Below are 21605 nucleotides of genomic sequence, written 5' to 3'. Positions count from 1 at the left end.
TGTCCCTGCTTTCTCCCCATATCCCTTGGTCCCTTTAGCCTTAAGAAATATATCTAACTCCTTCTTGAATATATTTAATGAATTGGCCTCAACTGCCTTGTGTGGTAGAGAATTCCACAGGTTCACCACTCTCTGGGTGAAGAAATTCCTCCTCATTCCGGCGGTAACATCAGCAGAAGGCAGAAGGTCGCTTCTAAAGGATCAGTGTGGCATTCTGGCTTGGATAGAGAACTGGTTGGCAGACAGGAAGCAAAGAATTGGAATAAACGGGTCTTTTTCCAAGTGGCAGGCAGTGACTAGTGGGGTACCGCAGGGATCGGTGCTAGGAGCCCAGCTATTCACAATATATATTAATGATCTAGACGAGGGAAGTAGATGTAATACCTCCAAGTTTGCAGATGACACAAAGCTGGGTGGGCGTGTGTGCTGTGAGGAGGATGTAGAGAAACTCCAGTATGATTTGGACAGGTTGCGTGATTGGGCAGATGCAGTATAATGCGGATAAATGCGAGGTTATCCACTTTGGTGTCAAAAACAGGAAGGCAGATTATTATCTGAATGGCAATAGATTGGGAAAAGGGAAAGTGCAACGAGACCTGGGTGTCCTTGTGCACCAGTCGCTGAAGTTAAGCATGCAGGTGCAGCAGGCGGTTAAGAAGGCAAATGGTATGTTGGCCTTCATAGCGAGAGGATTCGAGTACAGGAGCAAGGATGTCTTGCTGCAGTTGTACAGGGCCTTGGTGAGACCACACCTTGAGTATTGTGTGCAGTTTTGGTCACCTTATCTGAGGAAGGATGTTCTTGCCATGGAGGGAGTGCAGCGAAGATTCACCAGACTGATACCTGGGATGGCAGGAATGACGTATGAAGAGGGATTGGGTCAATTAGGCTTATATTTGCTAGAGTTTAGAAGAATGAGAGGGGATCTCATTGAAACTTATAAAATTCTAACAGGTCTAGACAGACTAGATGCAGGAAGGATGTTCCTGATGGCGCGGGAGTCCAGAACCAGGGGTCACAGTCTAAGGATAAGGGGTGAGCCTTTTAGGACTGAGATGAGGAATTTCTTCACCCAGAGAGTGGTGAACCTGTGGAATTCTCTACCACACAATGCAGTTGAGGCCAATTCATTAAATATATTCAAGAAGGAGTTAGATATATTTCTTAAGGCTAAAGGGATCAAGGGATATGGGGAGAAAGCAGGGACAGCGTACTGAATTTGGATGATCAGCCATGATCTCATTAAATGGCGGAGCAGGCTCGAGGGGCCGAATGGCCTACTCCTGCTCCTATCTTCTACGTTTCTATGTTCTCGGGCAGTCACCCTGAATGTGTTGTTTGGGATAATCTGGGTTCTGCTGGGTCATGAGGTATCGAGTCCGCTGATGGCCTTTGTAGGGTTGGAGCATTGTCCGTTGTGGCACATTAGGAGGCACTGTTTTTGTCCACGGCTCCCCTTTTACTTTCTCGGACATTTGACTGGGTCTTGTGTGGGGTCCACAAATGGGATCCAGACTGCCTGGCACTCCCACCTTTGCTGGCTGTCACAGGCCCACAGATGTTGCACCAAGATTTCGCTGTGTGGAGGTTTGTGCTCCACCATGGTGCTGGAGGGGGAGGGAGAGGGGGATGGGGATGCATCGTCTTGCAGCTAGCAGTGACAGTGCACTAGCCTGCATATCACATAGGGGATTCACTTAGGGGGAGAAATTCGGTATCGCCCCGTTTGGGGCGCAATTATCGTTTGGGCGCAAAGTTTAGCGCCTGCCGCTAATTATCACCTCCGACTGCAAACTTGGCTTCTATCGCCCCTGGAGGTGATTGGAGCGCTAAATCAGGTGCTACACACCTCTCTTAAGACGCTAACGCCGAGGAGCGAGGTGCTATCTCAGAGCATTGGCAAAGCTCATGTGGTGTCAGTCAGCAATGGAACACAGACACACTGGCGCCAGCCAGTTCTTAAAGGGGAGGGTCGATCTTGCTCTCCATCCACACCCTGCTCATTGCAGCCTTGAATCTCGGCCTGGAGAGTCCTGTACATCAATTCTGCTGGAAAGAACAATGGAGAGGCCCAGGGAAAGAGCTTAGAGTGCAGCCCCCATAGTCTCTTCTGAATCGATGCAAGGAAGGTCAAATCAAAATGAACCTACAAAGTGCTGCTCAGTCACCCAAAACTCCTTCACACAGTGTTGAATCTCTCCAGAAGTCTCTCTCTCTCTCAGAATGCATGGTGCAAAAATGTCGGCGACAAAAAAAGGCAGGAAGCGGTTGCCTTTAAATAGCGCTCCCCCAGTCCCTTCCTGACTGCAAAACGTTCCCCTCAACCTGTCGTTGCTAGCGGCAGATGGAAAGGCAGCGGGCGCCACTCAATATTCGGTCCGGGGCGCTACCGGGGCGTTGCACGCTCGACTGACGTCACGATCTGCAGGCGCAGGAGATCGTGGCGGTAGTGTTTAGCGCCACCGCAAAATGTCTGGTCAATTTCACGAGCGGCGCAAACATCGCCGCGCCCGGGCGCGAGTTGCTTTGCGCCCCATTAGTGCCCTCTTAGGGTGCTAACGGGAGGCGCAAAGCAACCGAATTTTTCCCCCTTAGGGTCTTAAAGCACAGGCTCAGATCTGGAGGGACTGAGACTGGAAACACCACATAAAGACTGTGGCATCGATGTCATTGACCCATTGCATGAGAAATCAATTGAAATAAATTTTGAAAAAGGGAAACATGAACCTCTGTCACAAGTTTACTGGTGTAAATCGTGCAGAAGAGAGTTCAATTATATTTTCAACAACAACAGACTTTTGAAGAACACTTAGTGAGAATATGGTGTTAAATCTTCCTTAATTCTTGGCCTTTTAAAAACAGACTTCAAAACTTTGCACATTATTTTAGCAGCTCCTTAACTAGATAACCCAATGTATAAAATTTAAGGAAATGCAGCTTTGAATTTTTTCCTGAGATTATTATAACTGTAGTACAGTATAGTTTATTTTAAAAGTATTTACCGTACAGTGAGACTGAGCAGGGGGGAGATTTAATGCATCTCATTGGAAGCAGTTTTCACTCCAATTACATAGTCTGAGCTCTCTATAGTATACCAGTTATCTCAGCATCTGTTTACTGTATGGTTCATAGCTCACCTTCACTTTCTCCCGGTTCTAAATTTTGTCAATGGCTGCACACACAGGTATGCTTTGGAGAGGGCAGTAAGAGGAACGGCCTCCAAAATCAATGAGCGTGCGTCAATTTGGAATTGCACGCTGATTGATGTCACGCTCCTGGTAATTAAAATACTTGCAGCGAGCACAGGCAAGGGCAGCACTGCCGACCTGCCTAATATGGTGGTCGCCACGATACGTGCCACAAGTGGGCAGAAGCAAGGCAGTGTCATTTTATCTTCAAAACCAGCCTTAACGGCTGGCACTAAAGATTCGAATTTCTAAGCCTTTATATATGGGTATAGACTGTTCAGGAGAAATACATAACTAGAATCAGAAAGTGTAGACTAAACAAGAATAACCCTAAATGTCTTAACAAATGAATTACAAGCAAAATAAGGAAGAAAAGAACAATTAGAAATCCTGCATGGAGAATGGGAAGGGGCTCACAGGGATGAATATAGGAAAATTAATAATCATGTTAAAAGGGGGAGCAACATAGCAAAGAGAGTTCTGCAGTTTCAGATGTAAAACATAACAATGCTTTCACTAATGTAACAGTAAGAGGGTAGTCAGAGAAGAGGTGAGAGTCATAAAAGATTGTGCTATGACCGAAACCGAGGTTGAACACAGTTAATATACTTAGGGACATTTCAACAGGGATTCTCCTACATGCTTACCGTAACTTCAGCAGATGAGTTACGGAAACTCTGTAAAAACAGTGTAAATGTTGTTTTGCTGGTGTTCCCGTCATTCTACCAACGAAGGTATGGCGGACAAGCGGGCGAATCCCTATGACAATTCACCCCCTAAATATTCCTTTCTTCCAAGTATTCATTGGGGAAGATATGAGCAACATGTCATCCTTAAATAGAGATAATCCAGTTGAATTAACAATCACAATATAAATGAGATGGAAGTCCTAGAAAGGCCAAAAGGGCTCTAAATAAATAAATAATTCGGGTCGGGTGGTATATATCCCAGGACACTAAGAAAGACAAAAGAGGAGATTTGTGGGGCATTGACAGTCATTACGAGGGAGTTGATGAACACTTGGGAGATTCCGATAGATTGGAAACAGGCTAACATGGTTACCATTTTCATAAGGGGTGATAAAATAGAGCCAGGCAACTATAGGTGCATTAGTCTTATTTCAGTATTAGGTAAACTAATGAAACCAATTATCCGGAGTTGAGGAGTACCTGTATTATGATAATGTAGTAAACAGTAACCAACATGGATTCAGATGGGGAAGATCCTACCTGACCAATCTCCTTGACATTATTGAGGATGTGACATCCCAAATAAACTGTGGAAAGCCCTGTGGCTGAAGGGTAGGAAACAACAGTTAGAGAGTTATGTTGGGGTGTGGCAAGGGCAGAGTGGGGTGCCCCAGGGAACAGTGTTGGGACTCCTATTGTTTCTCATTAACTTGGATTCAGAAACTTAATTCAAACTGGTAAAGTTTGCAGTCCCAAACTAGGAAGGGCATTTAAATTTGAAGTGGCTGCTCAGGAACTACAAAATAAGTTAGACAAATATGTGAGTGAGTGAGTAAAATGAAATTTTTATGTCCAATCACTGTGGAGCAGCAAACAATAAAACAAACAGGATGCAGAACAAAAGGATGTATAGCTAAAACAACGCAGTAGAAACTAGAGGGAGTCATGCTCAAATGTACAGCACTCTGCTGAGAACATACCTTCAGTATTACGACCAGTTCCAGACATCAAGACACAGAGGAAACATTCAAACATTGGAGTCAGTGCAGGGTAGAGCCACAAGACAAGATTCCAGGGGGGAAAAATTCATCCCCTTAGCGCCTCCAGTTAGCACCAGCGGGATTTGGCATGCGGCACTGGATTCACCTTGCCCCGGCGATACTGCTCTAGCACCCTGTTAGTATCGCCGAGGCGAGGCAAATCCAGCGCCACATGCCAAATTTCAATCCCCTTCCCCCCCATAGCACTGGTGGTAAGAGTTATCACCGGGAACGTCAATGGCAGGTTGATCGCAATGCTCACTGACCGCCCGATCTGCTAAATTGATTCTCACCACCTACCTAGTGCTTGGAGTAAACACTGACAGGGAGAGCTGGCGTGAAGCACAAGGAAGCCAGCTCCAGGGATGTTATTTAAAGAGATCATCAGTAATGACTTGCAGCTGTCAGGTTAGTATAGTTTCAGTGGTTTCTTGTCAGTTTCACATACTCCAACAGTTTCATTCAATAATTTCAAGGTTCTTTTGTATCAGGAGTGTTGTTGGCAATCAAAGAATCAAACAGCTACACTTGGTAACATTAATGGGGGCTGTACAGGCAGTCGACCTTACCCTTCAGGATCTACAGCGGACGCAGCGAGAAAGACTGGAACATGTGCCAGAGGGAGGAGGAGAGCCATTAGGGCTCTCTACAGGAGGCGTTATCCTCCAAGGGTATTCCAAGAGCACTTCTCCTACCTCCAATTAAGCGAGGAGCAGTGTATTAGAAGGTTCCGCTTCACCAAGGAGGTGGTCACATAACTCTGCCACTTCCTGCAACCAGCCTCAGACCAGGGCAACCACCGCTCTCCCAGTGACAGTCAAGGTCACTGTCGCTCTCAATTTCTTCGCCAGTGGATCCTTCCAGTCTGCGACAGGAGACATAGCTAACATCTCACAGTGCGCCATCCATCGCTGCATCTGAGAGGTCACAGAGACTCTCTACAGTAAGAGAAGGGACTACCTTTCCTTCCCCATCACCAGAGAGAAGCAGGACAGGTGTGCATGTGGCTTTGCCAGGATAGCGGGATTCCCCATGGTACAGGGCGCCATTGACTGCACCCATGTGGTTTTGCGGGCACCGCATAGCAATCCTAAGCTGTTCCATAACCACAAAGGCTACCACTCACTTAATGTCCAGTTGGTGTGCGACCACAGACAGCGAATCCTCAATGTCAGTGCCCACTATCCTGGCAGCAACCACGATGCTTTCATCCTGTGCCAGACTGGTGTGCCAGCACTCTTCCAGCCACCACGTCAAGCTCACGGCTGGCTGGTCGGAGACAAGGGCTTTCCGCTCTCCATCTGGCTCATGACTCCCCTACTGCAACCCCAACACTCCTGCCCAGTACTCATATAATGAGAGCCATGCTGTCACCAGGAACATCATCGAGCAGACCATCGGCCTGCTGAAGCAATGGTTCCGCTGCCTTAACCGCTCGGGAGGAGCCCTCCAGTACTCGGCGGAGCAGGTGTCCCATTTCGTGGTGGTCTGCTGCATGCTCCACAACTTGGCCATCATGAGGACCCAGCCCTTGCCACCAGGAATTGCGAGACCACCTCAGGAGGAGGAAGAGGATGAGGATGAGGAGGAAGAGGAAGACGAGGAGGAGGAGTAACAGGAGCGAGGGAGGAGGCAGCCACTCAATCAGCCTTCCGGAAGGGTGGTCAGTGATCGTCTCATCAGACTGCAGTTTGAATGAATTAAACCCCAGATCCCCATTGCTCACCACATCCCCATCATTCCATCCCTGTCACAGGCCATATCACAGCACAAAGCTGAAATGAGACACACCACAAAAGAATCCAAACTGAATTAATAAATTTATCAAAAATCAGTGAACACATATTTACAACAAAAATATGAACTATTCATCCTTGTGTAATCCCTTAGTGCCTGTCGTTACTGTGCCTTTGCCTACTCTAGTGCTCCTATGAAGTGTTGGCCCAGTGGCTGCAGCAGGGCTGGTGGAAGGCTGCTGAGTTTCCATGTGGGAGACTTCAGATGGCCTTGCAGGATGCCCTCGACCAGCTCTGGGCCTGGAAGACCAGGATGTATACTGCACCAGCTCAGCATGGGAGGCAGCAGTCTGGGCTGGCTGGATGACAGGCAGCGACAAGGGCGATGGCGGAGTGGCAGTGGTGGGAGAAGGAATGCAGTCATCCTGAGAGAGGACAGCAGGTTCCTGATCCACTGACCCACTGCCATTCCCTCAGGGCAGCACCTCAGTATCCCATGCAATCTGTTGGAGCACAGATTGCTGGTCTGCTGCGACACCGTGAAAGCCCCGGTTGACAGTGGTAGACCCAGCCACAATGGCAGCAGTCAGATCTTGCGCTGCATCAAGCTGAGACTGCATGAGAGCAATCTCAGATTGGATGCCACCAAGCATAGACTGCATTACAGCACTAAGACATTGCATTGCTTCCGCCTGTGCTGTAATAGAAGCTGCCAGATCGCCCATCACGTGCGACATCAGGTCTGGGTCGGCACGGTCTCTCTGGGAGTCTACCATCCTTTCCAGACTGGAAATGATGGGCTCCATGGTGTGCACAGAGCCCTGTGCAACGTTGGAGGCGGACTCCTCCACGCTCCTTACCATTGCTGAGAGGCTCTTGGGCACCCTTGCCATTGCACCTGTCATCTCCGTGTGTATGCCCATCAGCCTTCTACTAAATGCCTCCCCATCGAGGTCCTCATCTGAGTCCTGTGCAGCAGAACTCGCGCACAAACTCACCCTCCAGGGAGCTGGCCCCTGAGCTACCCTTTCCCCCCAGCCTTGCTGCAGCCCACTTAGCCCCGGTGCCTCACAGCTGTGCAGATCCCGCTACTATACTAGCCTCTAAAGTACACGTAGGTCCAGTATATATGCTGGGGTCTGCGGGTGAGACATGCAGTGACGTGGTGTGTTCTTCCTCCTCCTCTTCTCCCGCCTTACTCTCTACGGTGCCCTCAGGGACAGGCTCAGGTGCTTGCTGACTATCTGAAAGCATAAAGGCACAAGGGTCGGGTTAAGGTGAGGGGAGGGGATCAGGAAGGGAGAAATGCATGCATATAGCATGATTAGCTGGAAAGTGCGAAACGCTTGTGGGGTGAGGGGGAAGTGGGATGTGAGAAGGAGTAGGGATGAACATACCATTGTTGTCCCCAAGGGGGTCAATGTCGCCGGTGGCCACGGCGCCCACCATCTGGCACCCAATAATCTGCAGCACTCGATTCTCCAGCTCAGACAGTGGTTAGGTGTCAGTTTGTCCCACGCCTGTGAGCTCCTGCTCCCTCCTATTGTGAACCACCTTGGCCTGCAAGAGAAAGGAAAGTGTGTGAGTGAGTGTGGAGCAATGTGAGTGATGTGCCTGCCATAGTTGAATAGCTGTTATTATGTGCAAGATGTGAGATGTGGGCGTGAGTGTTGGTAGGTAGAGATTGTTGGTGGGTGAGTGCTGGGGGTGTGCTGCTTCGGGCAGTGTGTGAAGATTGTGGCTCAGATGGTGGTATGTAGCATTTGTTGAAGCATTGACTCACCTTGACCACCCGAGTGAGATCGTTAAATTTCTTCCTGCACTGTGTGTGGGTCCTGGGGACCACAGCGCTGCCCGAGACATGGTGGGCTACCTCCCTCCACATGGTGCGGAAGACTTGTGGCGAGGGTCTCCTGCCAGTTGCCGGGTAGAGCACCGCCCTCTGTCTCTCTACAGCGAAAACCAATGCTTCATCGCACAATCTGCGGGCTCTCTCCATGGAGTGTGGATCTGCCATGAGTACACCTGGTTCAGTCCTCTGGCTCCTTTGTCTTGTCTTGCTTCTGCTTGCTGAGGCAGTTGCACAGCCAGCAATGCTGAGAATTAGGTGCTGCAGCATCAATGAACCTCCCCTTTAAGTACTGAAAAAAGCCTGTGGCAATCATGACTTGCGATTAGACTGCACCTGATATTGGTCCACCCTTTGAGTGTAACAGCAATGAGCTTGGGTTTTAAGACTTGAATTAGGACTCCAATCACTTTTTTGAGCAGTGTGCACAAATTTTGCATGCAGTCTAAAGCATTAGCGCCTGGCGCTAATTCTCTAACTTTTCCACTGACACCGCCCATTCCTTGGCTACATTGAATTTCTAGCCCCTACAGTCAGAAGATTGAGTTATGAGGAAAGACTTTAAAATGTTCCTTTTTCACCCTTGAAAGGAAGTGACTGAGATTTTATAGAAATATATAAGATAATAAATGGTACAGAAAAGGTAGCTCCATAACATTATTTTAAACTAAACCCTGACAGTAGGACAAGGGGGAAACAGGTTCAAACTAGTAAGAGGCAATTTTAGTACTGATGTCAAGAAGTTCTTTTTCATAAAAAAAGTGAAGAATGCATGGAATGGAATTTTGGGCAGAGTCGTGGAGGCATGGATCCTGGGATCATTTAAGAAACGGCTGGATGTGTGATGGGGAACTGTAGGGTCTTTCTTGATACTGTAGATGTGTTGAGGTGGGCTGAATGCCATTCCTTGTGTGTATCAACCTTGTAAGCAACCTAATGATTTGCTAGCAACAGACTAAAATTCCATTATCTGACTCATGCAAAATCACTCAACAGTTTGACAGATTGTTGTGTCTGTGTGTTGATAGAGACACTGAAGACAGGAGTTGGTTTCATAGGTGTTTACTAAACAAAGTCTGGAGGGGAACTAACTGATACAACACAATATACAGGCTTATATAGCCTGAGTGGCCATTACCAGCATTACAGTACACATGGGGCTCTTAAAGGCACATACACTACAATTCCTCCCCTTTTAGCCAACCAGTACATAATATTTTAAGTAATTATTAATTACATGTTACAAGAAAAATAATCCACACATTGCTGCAGTTAATTAATTATAAGTCAGTCTCTCTGGAGGCTTCCTGACTCGGTCCGGATAATGCCTCGGTGGTGTAGTAGTTTCTGGTGGTGTAGTAGGTTCTTTTGGCAAGGCTGATTCGGCTTGAATGCCAGTGTCGGGTTCATCGGGTTCCAGTATCACCGGATCGGAGGTAGATATGGGTATCTCTACTTCATCGTTAGGCATATAGAGTTGTGGTGTAGGTTGTCCCTTTTCGGATGACTCTATGATTTGGTCAGCATGGCGCCTTATTATGCTTTCTCCGATGTCCACGGTATACATCAGCGGTCCTAGTCGTGTGCAGATAGTTCCAGGCTGCCATTTCTCGGTACGGTAGTCCCGGGCCAAAACTTGTTGACCTATCTGGAAGATTCTAGTTGGCCTTTCATTCATGCCTTGAAATTGCCGGTTCTCCACGTCCCTTCCGATGTTGGGCTTGATCAAATCCAGCCGGCATCTTAGGCTTCTATTGAAGAACATCATGGCAGGAGTTTGGTTTGTAACCATATGTGTTGCATTCCTGTATGCGAACAAGAAGTTATCCACCTTGTGCTGAAGTTTTATGTCTTCATTACCCATGGCCTTTATGGCCTTCTTGAAGATCTGGACAAACCTTTCAGCCAATCCATTGGTGGCGGGTTGGTATGGGGCGGACGTGTAGTGCTTAACCCCATTGTTTTTTAAGAACTTCCTGAATTCTTCGGACACAAATTGCAGTCCATTATCAGAACAGATCTGTTCCGGCTGCCCATTCCTGACAAATATGGTCCTTAATACTGTGATGGTTTTTTCCGTGGTGGTGGAGGACATCTTTATTACCTCCGGCCACTTGGAGTGTGCATCAACCACGATTAAGAACATGGACCAGCAAAGTCGATGTGTACCCTTTGCCAGGGAGATGAGGGCCACTCCCATGGATGTAGAGGGGCTTGGGGTGGAGTGTTTTGGACCTTCTGGCATCCTAGGCAGCTCTTGGTCATTCGATGTCTCCATCGATACCTGGCCACCATACAAACGCCCTGGCTAGGTTCTTCATTTTCACTCCACCCAGATGCCCCTCGTGAAGCTCCTTTAGAACTTTATCCTGGAGTTTGGGTGGAATCACCACTCTGGATCCACACATCAAGGTTCCTCGGCACACTGACAGCTGTTCTCTTCTTTGCGAGAATGCTGGCAACAGTGGTTCGCCATGTGCTGGCCATCCCTTCACTGTTAAATCGTAGACTCGTGAGAGAGTCGGGTCATTTCTAGTTTCCCTTTCAATGCCAGAATTTGTTACTCGACTATGGTAGAGTGGAAAATCTCCACTGGGTCTACGGTAGGTGCTTCTTCTACCGTTGGCAACGGTAGGCGTGATAACCCGTCAGCATTCCCATGCTGTTTTGATCCTTTGTATTCTATGTTGTATTGGTGTGCCCCTAGAAAAAGGGACCACCTCTGTAGCCTTTGCGCTGTCATAATGGGAACACCCTTTTTAGGGTTGAATATGGAGATGAGGGGTTGATGGTCAGTCAACAAGGTAAATTTTTGTCCGTGTAGGTAATGGTTGAATTTCTTCACCATAATGGTTGAATTTCTTCACTCCCCATACCAGGCTGAGTGCTTCCCTGTCAATTTGGGCATAGTTACGCTCAGCTGAGTTCAATGAGCGTGACGCAAAAGCTATCGGCCGTTCCGAGCCATCAGGGAATCTATGCGATAATACCGCTCCCACGCCGTAAGGGGATGCATCGCACGCCAGTCTGATTGGCAGTGATGGGTTGTAATGAGCCAAAACTTCTTTGGGCGTGATTAAGTCTTTGCATTTATGGAAGGCACGTTTACAGTCTTCGCTCCATTTCCAAATTACTCCTGTTTGTAGCAGTTCATTAAGAGGGTGTAGAAGAGTTGATAAGTTCGGTAAAGATTTATGATAGTAATTTATTAATCCCAGGAACGACCTTAATTGTGAGACATTTTCAGGTGCTGGGGCTTTTATGACCGCTTCAATTTTTTCAGGTGACTTATGCAACCCTTCCTTGTTAATTATGTGGCCACAATATGATATTTGATTCTGGAAAAATTCGCACTTGGGGCGATTTGCTCGTAGGCCCCGTTCTCTGAGCCTAGTGAGCACCTGCTCCAAATTGGCAAGGTGCTCGTTGTCATTTTCTCCTGTTAGAAGGATGTCGTCTAGGTAGCATTGAGTCCCCGGAATCCCTTGGAGGACTTGCTCCATAGCTCTTTGCCAGATAGCTGGAGCGGATGCTACTCCGAAAGCCAGTCGATTGTACTGGTATAGGCCTTTGTATGTATTTATCGTGAGATACTTTTTAGAGGCCTCTTCAACCTTCATCTGTAGATATGCCTGTGCCAAGTCAATTTTGGTGAAACGTTTCCCTCCGGATAGTGAGGCAAAAATATCTTCTATCCTCGGAAGAGGATACTGTACTGTGTGAAGGACCGGGTTTACAGTCACCTTGAAGTCTCCACAGATGCGAATTTTTCTCTGTTCTTCAGATTTATCATTATTCAACGTTTTCTTCATGATGGGTGTTGCCCACTCGCTCCAATCTATTTTGGATAATATGCCTGCCTTTTCCAAATTCTCCAGCTCTGCCTCGACTGCTGGACGAATTGTGTATGGCACCGGCCTTGCCTTAAAAAACTTGGGAATTGCCGCATCTTCCACTTTTATTGAGGCGGTGATGCCTTTCAAGGTTCCTAGTTTCTCTTGAAACACTTCCTTGGCATTGGCCAAGACGTCTTTTAATCGTTCAGGTATGACGTCATCATCATTTTTTTCCTTACTGGTCACCGTCAGTGCCTGAATGGAGTGCCAGTCTAAACGTATTTTCCTGATCCATTCACGTCCCAACAGCGGTGGACCACCATCTTGCAGAACGTATAAATACAACTTCTGTATTTCCTTGCCGTTGTATACAGCAGGCACCCTTATTTTTCCTTTGGGGTATACTTTCTGCCCCGTATGTGTTTTCAAGATAATGGATGTGTCTTTTAAAGGTATATGCGGAAATAGCCGCTCGTAATCCCGTCGATTTATGACGGTCAGAGCTGATCCTGTATCTAGCTCCATTTTAACTGGGGACCCTGCTATTGTGAGGGTAACCCAAATGGTCTGGTAATCTTCTTTGGCAATTACATTATGTAATTTGAGAGAGCTTAGTCTCTTGTTTCTGGAGTCGCTATCGCTCTTCTGGTCTTCGGAGCTACTGTCCGTCATCATTTGTACCTTTCTGTGCTTTTCCTTATTGATTTTTTTTCTGTTAGTGGATTTTTTGTTTCCAGATCGGCATACACGTGTAATGTGTCCCATCTTTCCGCATTGCCTGCATGCTTTGTCCTTGAACCAGCAGTCCCTCTGGTCATGGGTGGATCTGCCGCAGCGATAACATCTCTCGAAACCCCGTGTCATTTCATGGGTGCCGAAGTCCTGTGGCTTTTGCTGTATTTCTGCAGCTCCTCTTGCACTGAAAGCCTTGTCCAGTGTCAAATCTTTCTCAGAAAGTAGCCTTTTTTGTGTTCCTTCACTTAGGAGACCGCAGACGAATTTGTCTTGTAGAGAATCTGCCAGTCCTGCCCTGAATTGGCAGTGTAGGGTATCAACAATCTCCTTAAAATTCTTGTCCATCGGTTCGGCTGGAGTGATTAAGTTTCGTAACAGCTTATATGTCTTTGCGCCCATTAGATTTAGAAGTACTGAAGCTTTTTTTTCATCTTCTATTCCATTTGCGGTGCAATATACCTCCACTCTTTCCACATATGTGGTCCAATCCTCTATCTTGTTATCAAAAGCATCAATATTGCCAGACCTACGCATCCTAGAAAAAAAATGGTGCTTCCTGCGCTTCCCCGCCGCTGCTGCCGATGACGACGCTGTTTCCCGCGGTTTCCGTTCTTTTTATTTATTTATTTACAGTTGGAGACTCGTTCCTGCCGGACTCTCTCTCTAGGTCTGAACGCTGACCTGCTTGCAGCGCCGGCCGTCTCCCGAGTGCTCCCTCCCCGTCTGTTACTGCTTGCCTCCGCTTTCGCTGCTTGGCCTAGCTGTAGAGCCAGCCACTGGAGCCCCAGCCCGGCACCCAGGAAGGATTATTGCAGTACCTGCCACCAGCTTGGCTAGCTGGTGAAACCACAGCTTCTTCTTTTTCTTGATTTTTCTTCAACTTTGGACGCCAGAGGAATCGATGTCCTTGAGGTGCTGCCAAATTGCAGGTAAGTCCGTTTCCAATTCGTCGCCACTGTTGTGTCTGTGTGTTGATAGAGACACTGAAGACAGGAGTTGGTTTCATAGGTGTTTACTAAACAAAGGCCTAGAAATTAGGTTTGCCTCCGCCAGGGCTTTTGCGCCCGAAATTTTGCGCCCGCGATAATTGCCGCTGCGCCCGCCAAAAATTCAGCTGCCCCGCGCCCAGACGGCTGCGGGCGCTAATGGAGGGTTTCAGCGCCTCGCTATGGGCGCTGAATGCAGGTTTGCGGCGCTAATCCCCCACTGCGGCACCCGATGCGGTGCGGCAGGCTGGGGTACTGCAGGCCTCCTCCTTCTGTTAAGGAGGAGCTGCCTGCAGCCGACCGCTGACCGGTCGATTCGCCCGACAAATGAGCCCGGCACCTCGGAGAAGTGCCGGGCTCGCGGGCCACACACATCAGTGCCGCGGAGGGGTGGTGGAGGAGTCCGGGGAGGGAGGTGCGGGCAGGCGGCCGCCGGGAAAGCGGCCGGCCGCCGCTCCACCTTAATGCGCCGGCGCTACGTGCTGCAACATCCCGTTGAACAATCGTTGGTTGCGGCTGCCACGGGCGAGGCGGCCGCAACTGAATTTGGGCGTCCGGCCGCGTTACCACGGCAACCGGGACGCTGCGCACACCGATGACGTCATCGGTGCCGGCGCAGCGCTACCGGCTAACGCCGATGGTAGGGCCCAACGCAATTTCGATCGCGGCTATAATTCCGGCGCAAGGCCCTCTAACGCCTCTAATTGGGCGCTAACCCCACCGAATTTCTAGGCCAAAGTCTGGAGGGGAACTAACTGATACAACACAATATACAGGCTTATATAGCCCGAGTGGCCATTACCGGCATTACAGTACACATGGGGCTCTTAAAGGCACATACACTACACAGATAATTAAAAATTTTTGAACAAGCTTGTTTTTCTTTTGTTCCTTTGTTTGCTGATATTAAGGATTAACTGGATGCATTGAGCTGCTCCAAGGAATTATTTGCCACAGAACTTGTTATGCTGCCCAATGTCCAAAGCCCACATTGTTCTATCCAAGATAACAACCTTATTGGCAGACCTTATAGCTTATTTATAAGAAATGATGCATGAAAAAATAATACAATTTCTCTCATGTATTAAAAAGGGAGAAGATGTTCTGCAATTACAATTATGAAATTCTTGCCACAGTCTTGGCAGTCAAGGAATTTCCTCAAAACAAACAGGTTTGCCTACAGAGGTCACTTAATAATTAGCAGACATTTTAATATTGACTAGTATTAGTTTAAATAATGGTCACTCACCTTCATCCTCTCTCTAGATTCCAGATACGCTTTTGATAGGTTTGTGTAAGGGAATGTGGAGGCCAAGATAATCTGACTGAGTATGATCAGTGTGACAACATTGCATAATATGTACCTCAATAAAGATCCAGGCATGTGTCTGTCTGCATCATTGTTTTCTTTTACCATTGTGTATGGCCACTGTTTAAATCCTAATAAAGAATTTAACACATAGGGGGAGAAATTCAGTATCGCCCCATTTGGGGTGCAATTATCGGCCGGGCACAAAGATTAGCGTCTGGCGCTAATTATCGCCTCCGACTGCAAACTTGGCTTTTATTGCCCCTGGAGGTGATTGTAGCGCTAAATCAGGCGCTTCACACCTGTCTTAAGGCGCAAAGGCCGAGGAGTGAGGCGCTACCCCAGTCAGCAATGGAACACAGACACAATGACACTGGCCAGTTCTTAAAGGGGAGGGTTGATCTTGCTCTCCATCCACATCCTGCTCATTGCAGCCTTGAATCGTGACCTGGAGAGACCTGTACATCAAATCTGCTGGAAAGAACAATGGAGAGAACCAGGGAAAGAGCTCAGAGTGCAGCCCCCACAGTCTCTTCTAAATCGATACAAGGAAGGGCAAATAAAAATGAACCTGCAAAGTGCTGCTCAGTACCCAAAACTCCTTCACACAGCGTTGAATCTCTCCAGAAGTCTGTCTCTCTCTCTCAGAATGCGTGGTGCAAAAATATCACCAACAAAAAAAGGCAGGAAGCATTCGCCTTTAAATAGTGCTCCCCCAGTCCCTTCCTGACTGCAAAACGCTCCCCTCAACCTGTCGTTGCTAGCGGCAGGCGGTAAGGCAGGGGACGCCACTCAATATCCGGTCCGGGGCGCTACCAGGGCGTTGCACACTTGACTGACGTCACAATCTGCCGGCGCAGGGGATCGTGGCGGTAGTGTTTAATTTCATGAGCGGCGCAAACATCGCCGCGCCCGGGCGCTAGTTGCTTTGCGCCCCATTAGCGCCCTCTGAAGGCGCTAACGGGAGGCGCAAATCAACGGAATTTTCCCCCATAATTCTTGGGCTGAGACCTTCATAGATTGCCTCTGGTGGCAGATTGAAACACATTCATGCCATCTCATTGCAGTTCAAGATCTGCCATTTACCATTAATCCTGCACCAGAGGCACCCATACTCTCACCCTGTCATTCAACAAGCACTACAATGTGATGTGAAATCCCCCAGCATGTCCAAAGCTTCCATGGCAGCTCCTTCCCTCTCCAGGGGTAATTCAGTTTCTGCTAAGCTGTAGCTTACACACTTTCTAACAAAGGGCTATCAGAATTTTCAGATTGTTTCCTATTTATTGAAGGTGCTTCAGCAACTTTGGGATAAACTTTGGGTAAAACTAGATGGCCTAGAAATTCAGTGCCCTTAGCACCGATTTTGCGGCGCTAGAGGGCCTAGCGCTGCAATTGGCGCCGGTTCCTAAATTGCCTGGGGCCCTTCCGCGGCGGTAGACCGGTAGCGCTGCGCCGGCACCGATGACGTCATCGGTGTGCGCAGCGTCCCGGTTGCCGTGGTAACCCGGCCCCAAGCCGAAATTCAGTTGCGCCCGCCTCGCCCGTGGCAGGCGCAACTAAGACTCTGGCAACAGAGTCTTCCCCCAGTGTGCGCCGGCGCATAAAGGTGGAGCGGCGGCCGGCCGCGTTCCCGGCGGCCGCCTGCCCGCACCTCCCTTCCCAGACTCCTGCATTCCCCCCCCCGCGGCCCTGATCAGTGTCTCATGCGAGCCCGGCACTTCCCCGAGGTGCCGGGCTCAGATGTCGGGTCAATCCGCCGGACAGTTGTCGGCTGCAGGCAGCTCCTCCTTAACAGGAGGAGGAGGCCTGCAGTTCCCCCGCCTGCCGCACCGCATCGGGTGCCGCAGCGGGGGATTAGCGCCGGGAAACCCAAGTTCACGCCCGTTTTGAGGCGCTAAAGGAGGGTTTTAGCGCCCACCGCCGTCTGGGCCCGGCGCACCCGAATTTTCGTCGGGCGCTGCCGCATTACCGCTGGCGCAAACTTTCTGGCGCTACAGCCCTGGCAAGACCAGAACCCAATTTCTAGGCCGATGAGTTTTATGAGGGTCATATTTTTCTATTTTGTCAAAATATAGGTTAAAGACATGTTTTTTATTGTAATTTACAACTCACTAAAAAAAATTGCAGGAATACAGTCTATTAAAATGTGCACTTCATCGGAGGGCAATTTCATCAGTGATACTAAAGTTAACAGCCAATCACAATGCATCTCCAGCAATGACTTTTAACACTTCCAAGCAACAGCATTTATATAGCGCCTTTAACAACAACAACAACTTGTAGTATTTATACAGTGCCTTTAACATAGTAAAATGTCCCAAGGCGCTTCACAGGAGTATTAAAAGACAAAATATTTGACACCGAGCCACATAAGGAGAAATTAAGGCAGGTGACCAAAAGCTTGGTCAAAGAGATAGGTTTTAAGGAGCGTCTTAAAGGAGGAAAGAGAGGTAGCGAGGCAGAGAGGTTTAGGCAGGGAATTCCAGAGCTTAGGGCCCAGGCAACAGAAGACACGTAGTAAAATATTTCAAGGCACAGACGCGTAATCTGACAGAAATTGACACCGAGCCAAAGAAGGAGACATTAAAGAAAGACTTGCATTTATATAGCGCCTTTCACGACCCCTGGATGTCCCAAAGTACTTTACAGCCAATGAAGTACTTTTTGAAGTGTAGTCGCTGTTGTAATGTAGGAAACACAGCAGCCAATTTGCGCTCAGCAAGCTTCCACAAACAGCAATGTGATAATGACCAGATCATCTGTTTTGGTGATGTTGATTGAGGGATAAATATTGGCCAGGACACCAGGGATAACTCCCCTGCTCTTCTTCTAAATAGTGTCATGGGATCTTTTACATCAACCTGAGAGGGCAGTTAGGGTCTCGGTTTAACATCTCATCCAAAAGACGGCATCTCTGACAATGCAGCACTCCACTGGTGCGTCAGCCTAGATTTTTGTGCTTAAGTCTCTGGAGTGGGACTTGAATCTACAACCTTCTGACTCAGAGGCGAGGGTGCAACCAACTGAGCCACTGGCTGACACAGGTAACCAAACACTTGGTCAAAGAGGTAGGTTTTAAGTAGCGTCTTAAAGGAGGAGATAAAGGTGAAGAGATTGGGGAGACAATTTCAGAGCTTAGGGCCTAGACGGTTGAAGGCACGGTCATCTCCCAAAGCCACTGTAGTGTATGTACCTTTAAGAGAGAACTACTTTTACAGCTCCTGTATACTGTAGTACCGGCAGTGACCACACCTGTATATAAGCCTTGAGCATGCCTCTGTACCCCAGTCTTGAGACTACCCTACTCCAGTAAATACCTGTTGATTGTTAAGTTACAGCATCCGTGTGGTTATTGAAAAACATCATACTCTCAGAATCACAGATCTAACAGTGGCGACGAGTGGCGATTCGAATCTACCTGCAACTCTGCATTTCCCTTCGAGGATTCGCTCCGGGAGGGCGGTGGAAGAAAGTCGAGGCCAGAAACACGGGCGTCGACCACGAGCAACCGCCCAGTCATCCGGCAGAGAGTGAACATTGCAGGGGAGGCTGTGGAGAGCCGGGCTTGGTTCCCCAGCCACGACGATCAGCAATAGACTGATGACAGGTACAGCGCAGACCCTTCCCAGACAGCGGCGGCTGGAGCCGACCGACGGCGGAGAGAAAGCCGAGCAGCGTCAACGGGGTAAGACAGAGGGTGAAGCGCACAGGGCGCAGCCGTGGGTTGAAAACCGAGCGAAGTCGAGGAAAAACAAAATGGAGAGAGAGAGGGTAAAGCAACAGCCGGGTTCAGGACCGAGCGGCGGAAACGGGAAAGGCGCACAAAAAAAAAGAACGCGCAGAACACAGCCAGGGCTCAAGGGCTGAACAGTGTCTGCGGGGAGAAGAAGGGAGAGCGCGGGAGACGCCATTGTGCCGCGGAGAAGAAGGAAGAGCGTGGGAGACGCCATTTTTAGAAGCCGCAACGGAGAAGAAGGGCGAGCGCGGGAAGGAAGGAAAGCGCGGGAAATGCCATTTTGTGCCAGCGGAGAAGAAGGGGAAGCACGGGAGATGCCATTTTTGACAGTTAAATCACACCCAGGGATGCAGAAGAGTGGCAGTATCTCTACGTTCGACAATGAAGTCGAAGATTGGGCGATATATGTGGAACGTATTGAGGTGTACTGCAGGGTGAATGAAGTGCCAGATGCTAGAAAAGCACTGGTTTTGTTAAATTCCATGGGTGCAAAAACTTATGGGTTACTGCGAAACCTAATAACCCCAGAGAAGCCTGTGAACAAGAATTTCGAAAGCATAGTAGAAATCCTACTGGACCACTTAAACCCCACACCGCTGCTGATAGCAGAACGATTTAAGTTCCATAAAAGGAACCAACACAAAGATGAAAGCAATGCTGAGTACCTAACGGAACTGCGCAAGCTATCGAAACACTGTCAGTTTGGAGCGGGACTAGCAGATACGTTAAGGGACAAGTTTGTGTGTGGGCTGCAAAGTGAAGGAACCCAGAAACGGCTTCTATCAGAAAAGGATCTTACGCTGGACAAGGCTTTCAGTATGGCAGTATCACATGAAGCAGCCACAAGGGGCGCTGCAGAGATACAATGGAGACTGCAAGAATATGGCACCAATGAAATGTCCTATGGAACAGGGAAGTGCTATCGCTGCGGCAGAACAACACATGACCAGAAGGATTGTTGGTTCAAGGACCAAGTGTGCAGACAGTGTGGAAAAGCAGGACACATAGCAAGAGTCTGCAGGTCTGGGAAGAAAACCAACAGTAAGAAATCTCCACAGGAGAAGTACAAAAAGGTACACCAGGTGATGGACAGTAGTTCAGACGAACAGAAAAGTGACACAGACTCCAGAAGCAAGGAGCTGGGTTGTCTGAAACTACATAAGGTAACCAAAATGGAGGATCACCAGACTATCTGGGTTACACTCAAGATAGACAGAGTCCAAGTGAAAATGGAATTGGACACAGGATCAACCCAGCACTACCAATTCGTTTGGCATGTGATGCATCACCCTATGGTATTGGAGCGGTGCTGTCGCACAAATTCCCAGACGGGTTGGAGAGGCCAGAGCCTTTGTGTCTCGGTCACTAACTTCAGCCGAGCGCAACTATGCCCAGATTGACAGGGAGGCCCTCAGTCTAGTATGGGGAGTAAAATAATTCATCCACTATCTGCATGGGCAGAAGTTCACCTTGCTGACTGACCACCAACCACTTGTCTCCATCTTTAATCCTAAGAAGGACGTTCCAGTAATGATGGCACAACGGTTACAAAGATGGTCCCTGTTTCTAGGGGTGAATCAATATGAAATAGAATATAAAGGCACGAAACAGCATGGAAACGCTGATGGGCTATCGCGCCTGCCACTGCCTGGCAGCACGGTGGCATAGTGGTTAGCACTGTTGCCTCACAGCGCCAGGGACCCGGGTTCAAATCCAGCCTCGGGTGACTGTCTGTGTGGAGTTTGCACATTCTCCCCGTGTTTGCGTGGGTTTTCTCCGGGTGCTCCGGTTTCCTCCCACAGTCCAAAGATGTGCGGGTTAGGTTGAATGGCCATGATAAAAATTGGCCCTTAGTGTTAGGGGGGATTAAATACGTGGGATTACGGGGATAGGGCTTGGGTGGGATGGCTGTTGGTGTAGGGACCGGGTGCTAGGGTTTGGATGATCAGCCATGATCTCGTTGAATGGCGGAGCAGGCTCGAAGGGCCGAATGGCCTATTCCTGCTCCTATCTTCTATGTTTCTATGTTTACTGTGGAGGAAGCACCAGCAGTGGACCCTATCGAGATATTTTATTCATCAATAATTGAACGATTGCCAGTAACGAACGCGGATATAGAGAAGGAGACCCGCAATGATCCGACGCTGTCTCGGGTATATGATTTGACGGTGAGGGGATGGCCAACACATGGCGACTCACTGTTGCCAGCATTCTCATCCAGAAGAGAACAGCTGTCAGTATGCCAGGGGACAGTGATATGTGGATCCAGAGTGGTGATTCCACCCAAGTTAAGGGAGAGAGTGCTAAATGAGCTACATGAAGGTCATCTGGGGGGAGTGAAAATGAAAAGCCTTGCTAGGGCTTATGTGTGGTGGCCAGGAATCGATCAACAAATCGAAGACCTAACCAAGAGCTGCTCAGGATGCCAGGAGGTCCAAAATGCACCACCACATGCCCCTCTACACCCATGGGAGTGGCCCTCCTCTCCATGGCAACGG

The sequence above is a fragment of the Somniosus microcephalus genome, chromosome 2 (assembly GCF_052327205.1).
Source record: "Somniosus microcephalus isolate GS21.2 chromosome 2, FLI_Smic_1.0, whole genome shotgun sequence".
Lineage (NCBI taxonomy): Eukaryota > Metazoa > Chordata > Chondrichthyes > Squaliformes > Somniosidae > Somniosus > Somniosus microcephalus.
This window is presented reverse-complemented; position numbering follows the sequence as displayed.